Genomic DNA, 12,317 nt, shown 5'->3' with positions numbered 1-12,317 from the left:
TAAGTTTATTCCTACTTAAATTTTACTTTCTGAATGCACTCTTGCAAAGTCTTTTTCTGTAACAAGTAAAGTTTTAGATCTGTAAATATGTTGCTCTTAAATATAAATTCAGTATTTATAGCTCTCCTAGTTTCTCAGCTTCATCAGTGATGGAGCTGAACTCTGACCATAAGAGGGCAGCCATGATCAGAATAAAATAAAAATAAATCTTTTAAAGCTTATATACCATTTTTTATAAGTCTATGTACAGAATATACAGGGAACAAAGGGATTATTTTCCTTTAGGGACAAATCATTTAATGGCAAACTAGGTTTGTGGTTGATAGCAGGAGCTACATGAACTGAAATTTCAAAAAATTCTACAATTAGATTTTTTGGTTTAAGGACTTTGGGTCAAATAATCAATATATCAATCATATAGAAGTTTATCTGAGTCCTAGACACTAGTTCCCAGAAACCTAAAGTTTCACTCTTGATTGGCCTCAGCTTTGACAATGATAGAAAACGCATCCCTTCCTTCAGTTGGTTGTAAAACCATGATTTGCTAATCCATCCGCTTCTCCTTCTCAGGGTCATGGGGGGCGCCGGAACCTATCCCAGCTGTCTTAGGGCAAGAGGCAGGGTACACCATGGACAGGTCACCAGTCTGTCGCAGGGCTAACACAGAGACAGGAAACAACCAATGGGCAATTTAGTGCTTCCAATTAACCTGTCCCCACTAACTGCATGTCTTTGGACTGTGGGTGGAGGCGGGAGTACGCAGGGAGAACCCACGCAAACACAGGGAGAACATGCAAACTCCACACAGAAGGGTCCTGGCCTGATGGGGAATTGAACTCAGGACCTTCTTGCTGTGCGGCAACAGTGCTAACCACCGTGCCACCATGCTGCACGGGCTTACAACACCTGGTATTCCCAGGCGGTCTCCCATCCAAGTACTAACCAAGCCTAACTCTGCTTAGCTTGCGAGATCAGACGAGATCGGGCGTGCTCATGGTGGTATGGTCGTAAGCTGGTTTGCTAAATATCCCTAAAATCATTTGGTGTAGTTTTTGTGTTCATGTAGCTTCTGCTGTTTTGACTAACAGACAAATGCCTCTTTAATTTTGGGAAGTGTTTCACCAGCAGATGCCTGAAGTGGTTCTGGAATTTCTTCCCAACAAAAGTATAGAATACAGGACTGATACAAAAGTAAAAGTAGGCAATGGTGCGAGTAATTTGAAGTGCATAACCCAGTTTCTGTTCGTCCTCACAACTACTCACAGCTTCATTGTTTATGTTCATCAAGTGTACAACGTTGAAAGGAGTCCAGCACATGAAAAACAACAGCACAATGATGAAGATGAGCCTGACTGTCTTGAACTTGCTTGCAATCCTGGATGACATAACGGTGATTGCAATCCTACTGTAGCAGTAGACAATAACAACCAGTGGGAAAATCAAGAAAACAGTAAGCTGAAGGTAAAACCCAGATTTTCTCAGCTGGTCCATATTGACATAGGTAAGGTTTCGAGGGTACTCCTCACAAAAAGTTTTGTTATCAAGACTAGAAAAGAAACTACTATAGATAATCATTGGTCTGATACATGCTAACCCACTGACTAGCCACACAACACTGCAGGAGATTCCTGCATACTTTCGATTTCTTACTTGTGAGTCATTCAACGGGTGCTGAATTGCAAGGTATCGATCAAAGGTCAGAAGGGCTAGAAAGAGTACCGAGCTGTAAAAACCCAGATAGTAGACAGTACTAACAATCTTGCACATAACCGTAAAGATCCAGTTTGAGAGCTGCATGTAGACTGCCATGAAAGGAAGGCTGATCATGAAGATCAGGGAGGACATCACAAGGTTCAGCAGCAAGATGTTGGTCACAGTGGTCAGCTGATCAAACCTAGAAAGCAGTCAACATAAAAAGATTCACAGGTCAGTCATTATGAAACATTCTAACCTCAGGTGTTTTCCAGGTAACTGAGATCTGTGGAACATTCAGTGAAGTAAATCAGCACATCTTTAAAATCAATGGTATTTCTGGATGTCGTCATTACCATGGAGTCTGAGCAAAGCTATAAATCATAAAAAAATATTTTGGAATGCACAAACAAATACAATCAGTGGAATGTACATTGACTTCTTGGTTGGACAGTATCTTCTAAGTTGCTGCTGGTGTGCCCCTGACAAGCATGTTAGAGAGTCCAGAGATCTAAGAAAATATCTTGAAAGTTTATTTTGTGACCCAGAAAGAGTAATATTTCAAACTCTTTCGCCACGCTCCTCCGCCATTGGCGCTTTAAAAATGTATTGTTATATTATTATAAAAATATTATCAATAATAATTTAACCTATATATTGAACAGAGTAATGAGAGTAATATTAAAACTAAGTAGCTGCCATTGTTGGAGGATACACCCGACCCATCCATTCAATCCGGGAAAATGAAGGACACATTTGGAGGATTCTTTGAATTTGGACAGCCTTTGTCGCCTGGCTGTGACATATTCGACCTACATATGCAGCCTCCAACGGATGCGGCCCCTGAATTTGGACACAGCTTTTATTTCAGTATTAGGCAACCATGACTATCTGACTGTCTATTAGAGGCTTCTTTGTGGGATTCTGTGCCTGAGCTTTTTACAGTACTATTCTTTGCTTGAGTTCCCTGAATTCTGTCTACATACAGCTGACATAGAATCTCATCGACCTGCTGATGTACTGTATATAAGCTCTTTTCAGTCCAGTGACACACTTTCTCTCTGGCACTGTCATTTGTGTTTACTATGAACACTGATATCTTTTTAGAATGCCTGCTCACACACAGTAGGCAGAACTGGAGAAAGAACATGTGATAGGCAGTGGAAGCATCTCCGGGGGTAGTGGGAGGGTGCACTACCTGCTGAACCTGCTGAAACCCCCAGAATCCAACATCAACATGGAGAAGAGGAAGGCACTCATATCACTTAGTAATGACAACAACATTATCATCCTTCTGGCAGACAAGGGTGAGTTCATGGTTTTGCTAAACCAGAACGATTATCATGAGAAAAACGTTGTCACTGCTGAGTGGCAAAGATACTTATGAACTTGGTCACCTATAATATCTCAAAGTTAATGACTTCGATCACCAACCCACTGGTAGGCAGCTCTGAACACCTCATCCAGAACACCTTGGATTTTGTTGAGAAGGTGAGATATGTCATTATGGAGATGAAACAATGGTCTCATACGATGTTACATCTCGCTTCACTTTCGTCCAGTCATTGAAGCAGTGGAGGCAGTTCGCAAGAGGTTTCAAGATGACATCAACCTCAGCAACAGGACCACTCTCAGCACCGAGCAAGTGTGTTTGCTCTTGGAACTGTCTTCATTCCACATATTTCACATACAAGGCTCAGTACTACAGGCAGAAACATGGGTGTGCCATGGATTCCCCAGTTTCACCCATTGTGGCCAACTTGTACATTAAGAACCAATGACTGAAACAATGGTATGTGGATGACACCTGGGTGAAAATCAAATCTCAGGATGTACCACAATTCACTGATCACAAATGAAGAAATGAAGCGTTCAAGCAAAACAGAACAAAAATCCAGAATCTAAAGTTTAACACTCAAAGAAGAACTGCAGGCAATTTGTGGCATTAACAAAGCACAAAACACCAAAACAATACAAAAATCCTAAAAAAACCTAAATCAATTAACTCTCTATACTGCAAACGAGTTCTATTAGAACATTCTAGATTCCTCAGAACTCTATGATGGAAAAAGGTCATGCCATTTGAGTTCAGCTTTACCCTTTTCCAGAATGTTGAGCACATCAGCGTAAGTATTGCATCTAGTGCCTGCCAGGCACCTTTTATTGTGTTACATCAGTTGGTAAGAGCGGTGTACTACAAAGTGACTGGAGTCACTGGAGTCATGAAAATTGTTCTCTTTTTACCTGACTACCTTCATCATGGTAAAGATTACGTAAGATTACGTAATCTTAGTAGGAGGTTTTGTTGACAGCTTTAGTTTAAAATGAGCTGTCAGTGTCACGTTTTCACCAATTCTAAACATGTTTTCAGGCCAGTGTAGATTCTGTGCTGGAAGACTATACTTTATATGTGCAAGTCATTAAGCTGTACCTCAGTAACATCATGAAACAGGCCCAGCTGTACAGTTACAGCAAACCGTGCATATATATATCTATATAACATATACTCAGTTGGTATGCAGAAACTATATAAATGTTTTTTATACTTGATTCTAATCTGTTGCTCTGTCTTGTGTAATGGTGCTGGAACTACAGCTAGGAGAACACTGATTACCTGATCAGAGTATTTATCACTAAATGATAAACTAAAGTGGTTTTTCACATCATCTTAATTAGGCTATGCGACAGTATCCTTTAATGTATCTAGTTTAAAGTTTCAGAGCTGCGATGTGCAACTGTCATGTTGGAAATAAACAGCATCACAAAGATGAATAATTCTCTTCAGGTGTAATATTTTGCCTTATAGAAACAATGCTGCATTTTGATGCTATGTTCGTTATGAATTTTATTTTTATTAATAAATAAAAAATATTTTATAAATATTTTTTAATGTATTTTTTTTCAGCTTCAGAAATTGTCACTGACTGGAATAAGTGGGGTAGTTTGAATTCCCCCTTCCTACGTGCATTTGCATAGAGCCTGAAGCAGGAAACTCAGCTTAACAGAGTTAAGCCAGCCCAGCTGAACCACCCTCATGATACCCCTTATCTCTGACTGGGGTTTGAGGGTTTGTCAAGCTGCTGCACCAGCGTTAGTTTCATTGATCATTTTTGTCAACAACTTTTTTTTTTCTGATGAAAACACGACGATAACTAAGTAAAAACTAATGTAAGATGACAATAACTATGATGAAATGTAATGCCACTTTCATTGACGACCAAAAACGAGATCAACATATTCTGAAGAGATAAGAATCAGAATGATCATTGTTACTCATGAAAACACAACAAAATGTCAACACCTGGAGGAAGAGATGAGCTGACATATGGACACATACACACAGGTGAGCTGACTAACTGAATATATGGAAAGATCAGGTTTTCCATCACTGAATCTTTTTCCTCCTCTGATAGCACTGATATATTCCAACAATGTCATCATTCATTATCCCTGATAAAGATCAGCAGATGGATGGATCTGAAAAAGTGTTTCAGAGAGCATGAGACATCATTGTCATGCATGGATGGTCCACCATGTAGTCAAGGGTGTATCATCACCAACAAAAGATCTTGGCAAAAAATTATTAAAACTCTGGACATAAATAAACGTGACACTGCTGAAACTTATGGAAACAATATGACACCAAACACATGCCAGCAGAGCTAAAGGTTATAATACTCTTAGTTTTACTGATTTTGACTGAAAAAATAAAGGTGAAAGAACAACAAGGCACACTTAACACAAGTTATTAAAGTTGTTTAAATTGTGACTGATTAATTTGACTGGTTAATTTGTCTGGTTTTGTTACTGTTGTTGGATTCCACTGTAAGCCTCGACTACAAAGCAGGCAGGTGAAATCATTTTAGAGTTAATCTTGGGGTTTCAGTGCTACAAAGGTGTACATCACCATGGTAAATTATGCCACAGACCAAACCTGTTCTTGAACACGTTGGGTCTGCAGGTATTTGTTGACCTAATTTGAGATGTGCAAATAGGCTGCGTCTTTGAATTTTGGTTTTTTTTGCTGTCCAAATGTTAACCACCACTCGGGCTGCAGCTGAGCTCAACAATGCCAAAACGTTCTTACGTACACAATCAAATGTTAACTCAATGAAATAAGCAATGCTTATTTGGCACTATGGCCTTTTAATGATAGAGCTGTAATACTGGTTAATACTGGTTACTAGTTAATAGATTTATTAACTAGTCTATTCTTGCTTCCTTTCATTTCTCGCTTCAGATACATTCAAATACTTTTCCACTCACACAAATAGCTGCCGCTTTGCCTTTAAAGCCTCGTACAGCAAATACCTGCATTCTTGTTTAATATTGTATTTAGGCTTTGATTTACTGGGAGCTCTATTTTGTATTTTATGTTTAAGTCAGCTCCTTTCACTTTCCAAGATGTTTTGTACAGTGTTATTGCATTTATTAAGACAGTTACTTATTTTGCTTTGGTTTGGCTGTTTTAACACAGTAATTTCCCCAGATTTAGTTTACTATTTTAAAATCAGTTACACTGCTAGATCTATCCATGTACCTAATTGGTCAGAATGTCCCACCTTTCATATGAACGTGTTCACAGATTCAGGACTGACTAATTAAGCTGATAATCACCTTTGTATGAGCTGACTGCTGATGTTGAACTAGTTTTACTGTAGTTTAGACCTGATATCACCACTGGGTTCATTTTATTTTCACACCTATAACTTTCATGAAATGGTGCCACAAGCCACTTTTAACTTGCACTGAAGCATAACCATCACAGACTTGTCATATTTTTACATATTTGTTTTCATGAACTCTCTCCACAGTAAATATGTAATAAGAAAAGGCTGAATGTGGCTGTGCTCTAAGACACGGCAACTTTTTTCCCTCGTATTTCTTATGAAGAAGCCAATCGAGAACTTTACCAGAATAAACCACAGGTGTTGCTAAATCAGTCAGCATTACCATCTTAGGAATTAGAGCTTAAATTTTCCCCCTCTTTCGGCTCCCAAGCGGCTCAATAAGTTGTTTTGTTGCTTGAATTAATTTATTATCAACAACAATATAAAATAGAATTCAGTGCACGAATAAACTTCCTGAATCCTTTATCATCCACAACTGAAAATGGTTGGATATCAAGTGCCATCATTTTTGGCAGTTCATCAACTGAGTTCTCAACGAGTCTCACAGAGCTCTGGGTTGGTTAAGGTGGTTGTGGTGGTAAACTGCATGATGGTATAGATACTGGAGCAGAAGCAGCAGCAACAGTTGCAGTAGACACACTGGCACCTTCATCACTGACTGATTAACTGAATGTGTTTTATCGTCCCATTGCACTGATGGGTGGACAGTTCTCAGGTGCCTGTGCAGGTTGAGAGAGGGCGAGAGAAAAAAGCTCCAGTCGTTCACGTCAAAGAGTCGGCTCTAAGAGCCGTTTCATTCAAGACCGACCCGACACTAGTCTCAAGAGTTAAATCATTAGAAATTTTAAAATGACCTTCATCCAATATCTTTTATTTAATGCCTACACTGCAGAGAACAAAATAATCCAGCCTTGTTGGACTAACTTACCGACGGATGATGATGAGGACTATCCCGTTGCAAATGACACTGAAGGTAAACATGAAGTAGTAAAGGATGGACAGCAGCGCTCCCAGTTTGTTGTCATTGTCCCTGGTGCATTGTGCAGCTTCTGTGTATTCGCTGTAGTCAAGGTAATCTTCATATTCAGTCATATTTTCCATCTTTGTGTCAAACGCTGGAAGGAAAGTCTGTCACAAACAGAAATGTAAGAAAACACTGTTCACAACACATTCAGCCAAAATGATGTGAAAATTAGAAAACGATCAAGTCTTAACCCCTAAAAAAAATAGCCAGAAAATTCACATTTTTTGGAACTGAGATGTTTATGAACCCTTATAACAAAATCCACAATTATTTTTTTTGCTATATCATGTTGTGTATGATATATTTTTATTATATATTGTTTGTATTGCATGTGATACATTGGGGGTCTTTGGCAACTTTTTTTTAACATTGTTGTTAACAAAGAGTTTTGTCCATAACATTTTGAAACAATTTGATGAGATAGAGGTCTCAGAAACTCATGTATCAAATATGATACAGAGGGCATTATAGGGTTAAAACTATTTGGAATGATATAAGAAGATGAAGCTTTAAAAAAAAAATAAAAAGACAGGAAGCCTGATGAATGAAAGCAAATGTAAGCATGAGCTGACTTACTGTCTGTCTTATTTCTTCTGCTGCTGTCCGACTCTGACGATAGATTTTGGTTATCTGTGTTTAAGTTACCAAAACCAGAGGAAGTAGCATCCTCTGCTTTCAGGGAGGAGGTGTTGTAAGTTGTGCTGAAAGCAGGGTGTTCTGTTTATGGCATGACACGAAAGCCACAGCAGTGACTGAGAAAACTTCAAAAGGTCGGGTCATGAGGTAGCAAATGCAGACAAAATGATCAAGCTTTGATATACAACTGGAACAGAAGTGACCCACACAAGGTTGTAACCTTGAGAGCAGAGCAGTATTCTAATGAGACTCATGTGTATGTGTATGTGAGGCTAATGTGTATTCCAGAAGATCCTCTACTTTGGAACAATTCCCATCCCATTTCCATAGTCTAATTAGCCCTTCTCCTGTGTTTAGACTAAAAACTGCACTGCAATAACACAATGCATGTGAGCTGCACTGGTGATGTCATTTTGCTTCAGGAACCTTGGAGTAAAGTACGAATAAATGTAACCCTGGTCCCACGTAGCTATGGTAAAAACTAGACTGCATAGTACAGTGAGACTGGGCCTGGGTTCATCATACTACTATATATGAATACCATATATAAAGATCACCACAGCTGTATCTTACACGAATTGCTCCCCTATAAGCATTTATTTGGGAAAAGAAAAATAAATAAACGTAATGTCTCCTTTAACTCTTGCAGATCACAAATATATAATATCAGGACCACGGGTAGTCGACCTCAATCACGCAAACTTCTACCACTTGTCCCGCCCCAGAGAGGTGTCACTCTCTCGTGGCTGATGATGTGTTCTGGAGTGAACTCCAACCCAAGCTTCACTGGTCTGTTTCCCAACTCGTGACATGTGGATCCTTGTAGACGGAAATGTTCAATCAAACCAAACTTAAACTTAAACAAGTAATTTTCTGTGCCTAAATCTGATCAAACAGTAAGTGAAAACTGAGCAAAATAAAAATGTCATCTTTCACCTTTTTAAGAGGTTTCAATAATCCGTAATGTCAGGATGCGTGATTGACAGCAAGTTAAGTCAGGTGCAGCTGAGTAACCCCCATCAACCCACCCCCACCTGTTTTTTTTTTTTTTGTTGTTTTTTTTCCTAACGTGGTTTTGTGGTTTATTTTTATCCACCACATTTTCATTTTGCATGAAATGGAAATGTTATAATTTTAGAAATACTTCAAAGGCTTGCAAAGGTTTGTGCTGCGGAAGAACAATATGTGACAAAATGGAAACAGACTGTGAAAGGACAACCAGTGTACAGCTAATAACAGACCTGAAACATGAAATTCACGTGTGCATTCAGTGATAAGGAGTGTTTTACACATTCTGTTTCATATTCTACTGTCTTCTAATTGCACTCAATCTCATTATAGCCTGTTCTGCTGCATTTTCTCTTCAGTCAGGTTTTCTCTGCACCAAAATTAGTGCCATCTGTGCTTTACTTAAATAAACCAGCTATAAATTTGCACAGAGATGGTTTGGGTGGAAATATATACATAGATATAGATATAGATCTATCTATCTATCTATCTATATACATATAGATAGAGAGATATTAGAGATAGATAGATAGACAGGTGTGTGTATCAATTCGAGCAGCTGTTGGTATGCAGTGTGTGTCTGCAGGTGCTTCTCAGACATTTGTCGCAAACTTCCCACAACAACCACAGAACAACAACCACGGGAAATGCTGAGCTGGTAGTATCATTTCACCTAAACTCTTCGGGGCTTTGTGACTAACTGTTTTCTTTACCGTGATCAAGTTTTTACTGTTACTGTAAAATTCTTAGAAAGTCTCAAACTTCTACAATTGTTTTTTTCCAGGATTTCAGAGCATCTAATTGCCGTAGGAAACTCATCTACAGGTTCATCTACGTCAGAGTGCAATTTGTTTCTGTTTTTTTCAATCACCCATTAACCACAAGTGCGTTGCATGTCCTGTGGAGGAGAAGAAGACAGTGTTTCACTCCAAGTATCTCTGTTGAACTGAAAATCTGTGACTAATTCTTTGCAGCTTTGACTTTTAGTGGGCAGCACTGTGTGTAATTTTAAAATGACTGAAAGGCTTTAGACTGCAGCTGTCATGTGTCACATGTATTTAGAGTAAGCTGTCAAAATAGCACATGAATTATGAGCATATATAAAGTATGTATATTTAAATGAGCTGTGATAGATCAATGGAAGTAATATTCACAAAAAAGAAGTACAGCAAAACACAAAACACATTTAAAGACGTCTATAAAATAATTGGGTTCCGTGACACTGCTCAGCCCCTCGTTTGTACCCCAATCATTCTAACATCATTTCCTGTTGCTCCTGTGCTGTCCTTGACGGCAGCTGCACAGAGACCTGTAACCACTGTAACGTATTCCTGCTGTTAGCTTGGATAAGAAAGTGGACACCACAGACCAGGTAGTGATCTCTAAGTGCTCTTACAGATCACTTAGCCAATTTTGTACCACACAGTAGGCCATATTATTATTCTTTAAAATAAAATATGACAAAAAGTTGGAGAGATCAGCGCTAATTAGTGGAGTTAAGGCCCATATTGACACCTGTTAATCAAAGTATGTAAGCCCCTAACTCCAGTCTACAATTCTCATGAAAGTGGCAGCTTTCCATAAACATGCCTGGAAACATGCTTTTTAAACATGTAGGTCTAAGAGATTAACTCCCCTCAATATTGGTCACAGTTGTGACCAAGTGACCAATAAAGGAAATGACTTTTTTTTATTTGTGCACTGGCTTCGTTTCACAACACTGCAAGTTGCCACTTGCCCTGGGCATGGAGGAAACTGAGCTTATTTTTTATTATGGCACATCCTGTCAGACTGATTCAAACACACACAGTAAATTTGTGCTTTGTCAAAACAAGGAATAATTTAATTTAATGAAAACCTGTTCAAGCATAAGCACCTTATACTCTCTGCTCCCTTAGTTTTTCATTTAAGCTCTTTTCAAGTTTCAGATTTTTACGATTAAATTCTATATTTAAAAGGATCTAATCTTTACTGTAGGAGTAAATTCTTAGAAAAAAAAAAAAGCTTTGCTGTAGATTGTTGATTAGTTTAATTTCATCACAAACTGACCCAATAAAATACAGTCAAACTTGAAAAATCCTTCATTTTAAAAAGTAAATATTCTGTCTACCACCTGTGGCTGAGGTTGTAGACTTGTAGGTGAAGACAAACTGCACAGTATCCCTCCATCCATTCTCTTCTGCTGATCCAATTCAGGGTTACAGGGGTGCTGGAGCCTGGAGTTACCACAGGGCAAAAGGCAGAGTACACCCTAGAAAGGTTGCCAGTCTGTTTGTAGGGCAACAAACAACTATTCACACTGACATTCACACCTACAGGTAACTTAGAATCACCAGGTTACCTACCCCTACTAAGTGCATGACTTTACAATGTGGGAGGAACCCATGCAAACAGGGGCAGCGTAAACTCCACACAGAAAGATCCCAGTGGATCCAATACCTAACTGCTGTGAGGCAACACTGCTAACCGCCATGTAACCATACTTCCCAAAATTGCACACTGTCACCAGAATATTCATTCAACAATAGAAGCAAACTAGAAGAAGTTGCATTTCTTCCGAAAATGCCAGGTGAATGCCGTGTAATGGAAATCGTCTTCCGAAAACAGCTGAAGAAGCAGAACTATCTGCTAAAAAGAGGTGCAAAACCTGAAGGGTCACAGGTAGGAGTTGATCCCACGCTGTCCGCTGTTAGGGCACCTTCTCATTTTGCGTGAGCTAAACCAGCACACATCCCAGCAAGCTAAACCGGCATGTAGAAGAAGCTGAACTTGTCTGATGAAAAAAATGTTGCTACAGGTAAAATTCGCACCTCTCGCTCTCAAAACGCCTGCTCATCTCAGTGAACTAAAACACAACTCACCACAGTGAGTTGAAATGTATAAATGTATTTTATTTTGTAAATGTATTTTAAAATGTATAAAAGTAATGAACACCGAAAGACATAGGTGGCAAGAGCAGAAATGGCAGAATATTTTAAAATTTGAATGGTGAAAATAGCACAAAAACTGTGGGAGTAGTTAAAGGCCAAGGAACGGAGCAACTAGAATAATAATAATATGAACCAGAAAAAGTTGCACTTCCGGCAAAAATTCAGTGTGAATGCCGTGTAGCAGAAACTGATTTCCAAAACCAGCTGAAGAAGCAGAACTGTCTGCTGAAAAAAATGTTGCCATGAGGAAGATTTGGACCCGGGCCATCCACTCTCAGGACGACTGCTCATCTTAGTGAGCTAAAACACAGCTCACCCCGGCGAGCTAAACCGGCGATCACACGTGTATTTCAAAAAGTATAAAAGTTATGAGCACCAAAGATATAACTGGCATTA

General features: G+C 39.0%; 1 pseudogene; it reads right to left on the bottom strand.

Moving 5' to 3' along the window:
• Positions 1-894: 894 nt before the first annotated feature.
• Positions 895-1,013, bottom strand: LOC116331923 (annotated as a pseudogene).
• Between the last annotated feature and the right edge of the window lie 11,304 nt (positions 1,014-12,317).

The sequence above is a fragment of the Oreochromis aureus genome, linkage group 9 (genome assembly GCF_013358895.1).
Source record: "Oreochromis aureus strain Israel breed Guangdong linkage group 9, ZZ_aureus, whole genome shotgun sequence".
In the NCBI taxonomy this organism is placed as follows: domain Eukaryota; kingdom Metazoa; phylum Chordata; class Actinopteri; order Cichliformes; family Cichlidae; genus Oreochromis; species Oreochromis aureus.
The sequence above is the reverse complement of the archived record's forward strand: the minus strand, read 5'-3'. Positions and strand labels throughout refer to the sequence as shown.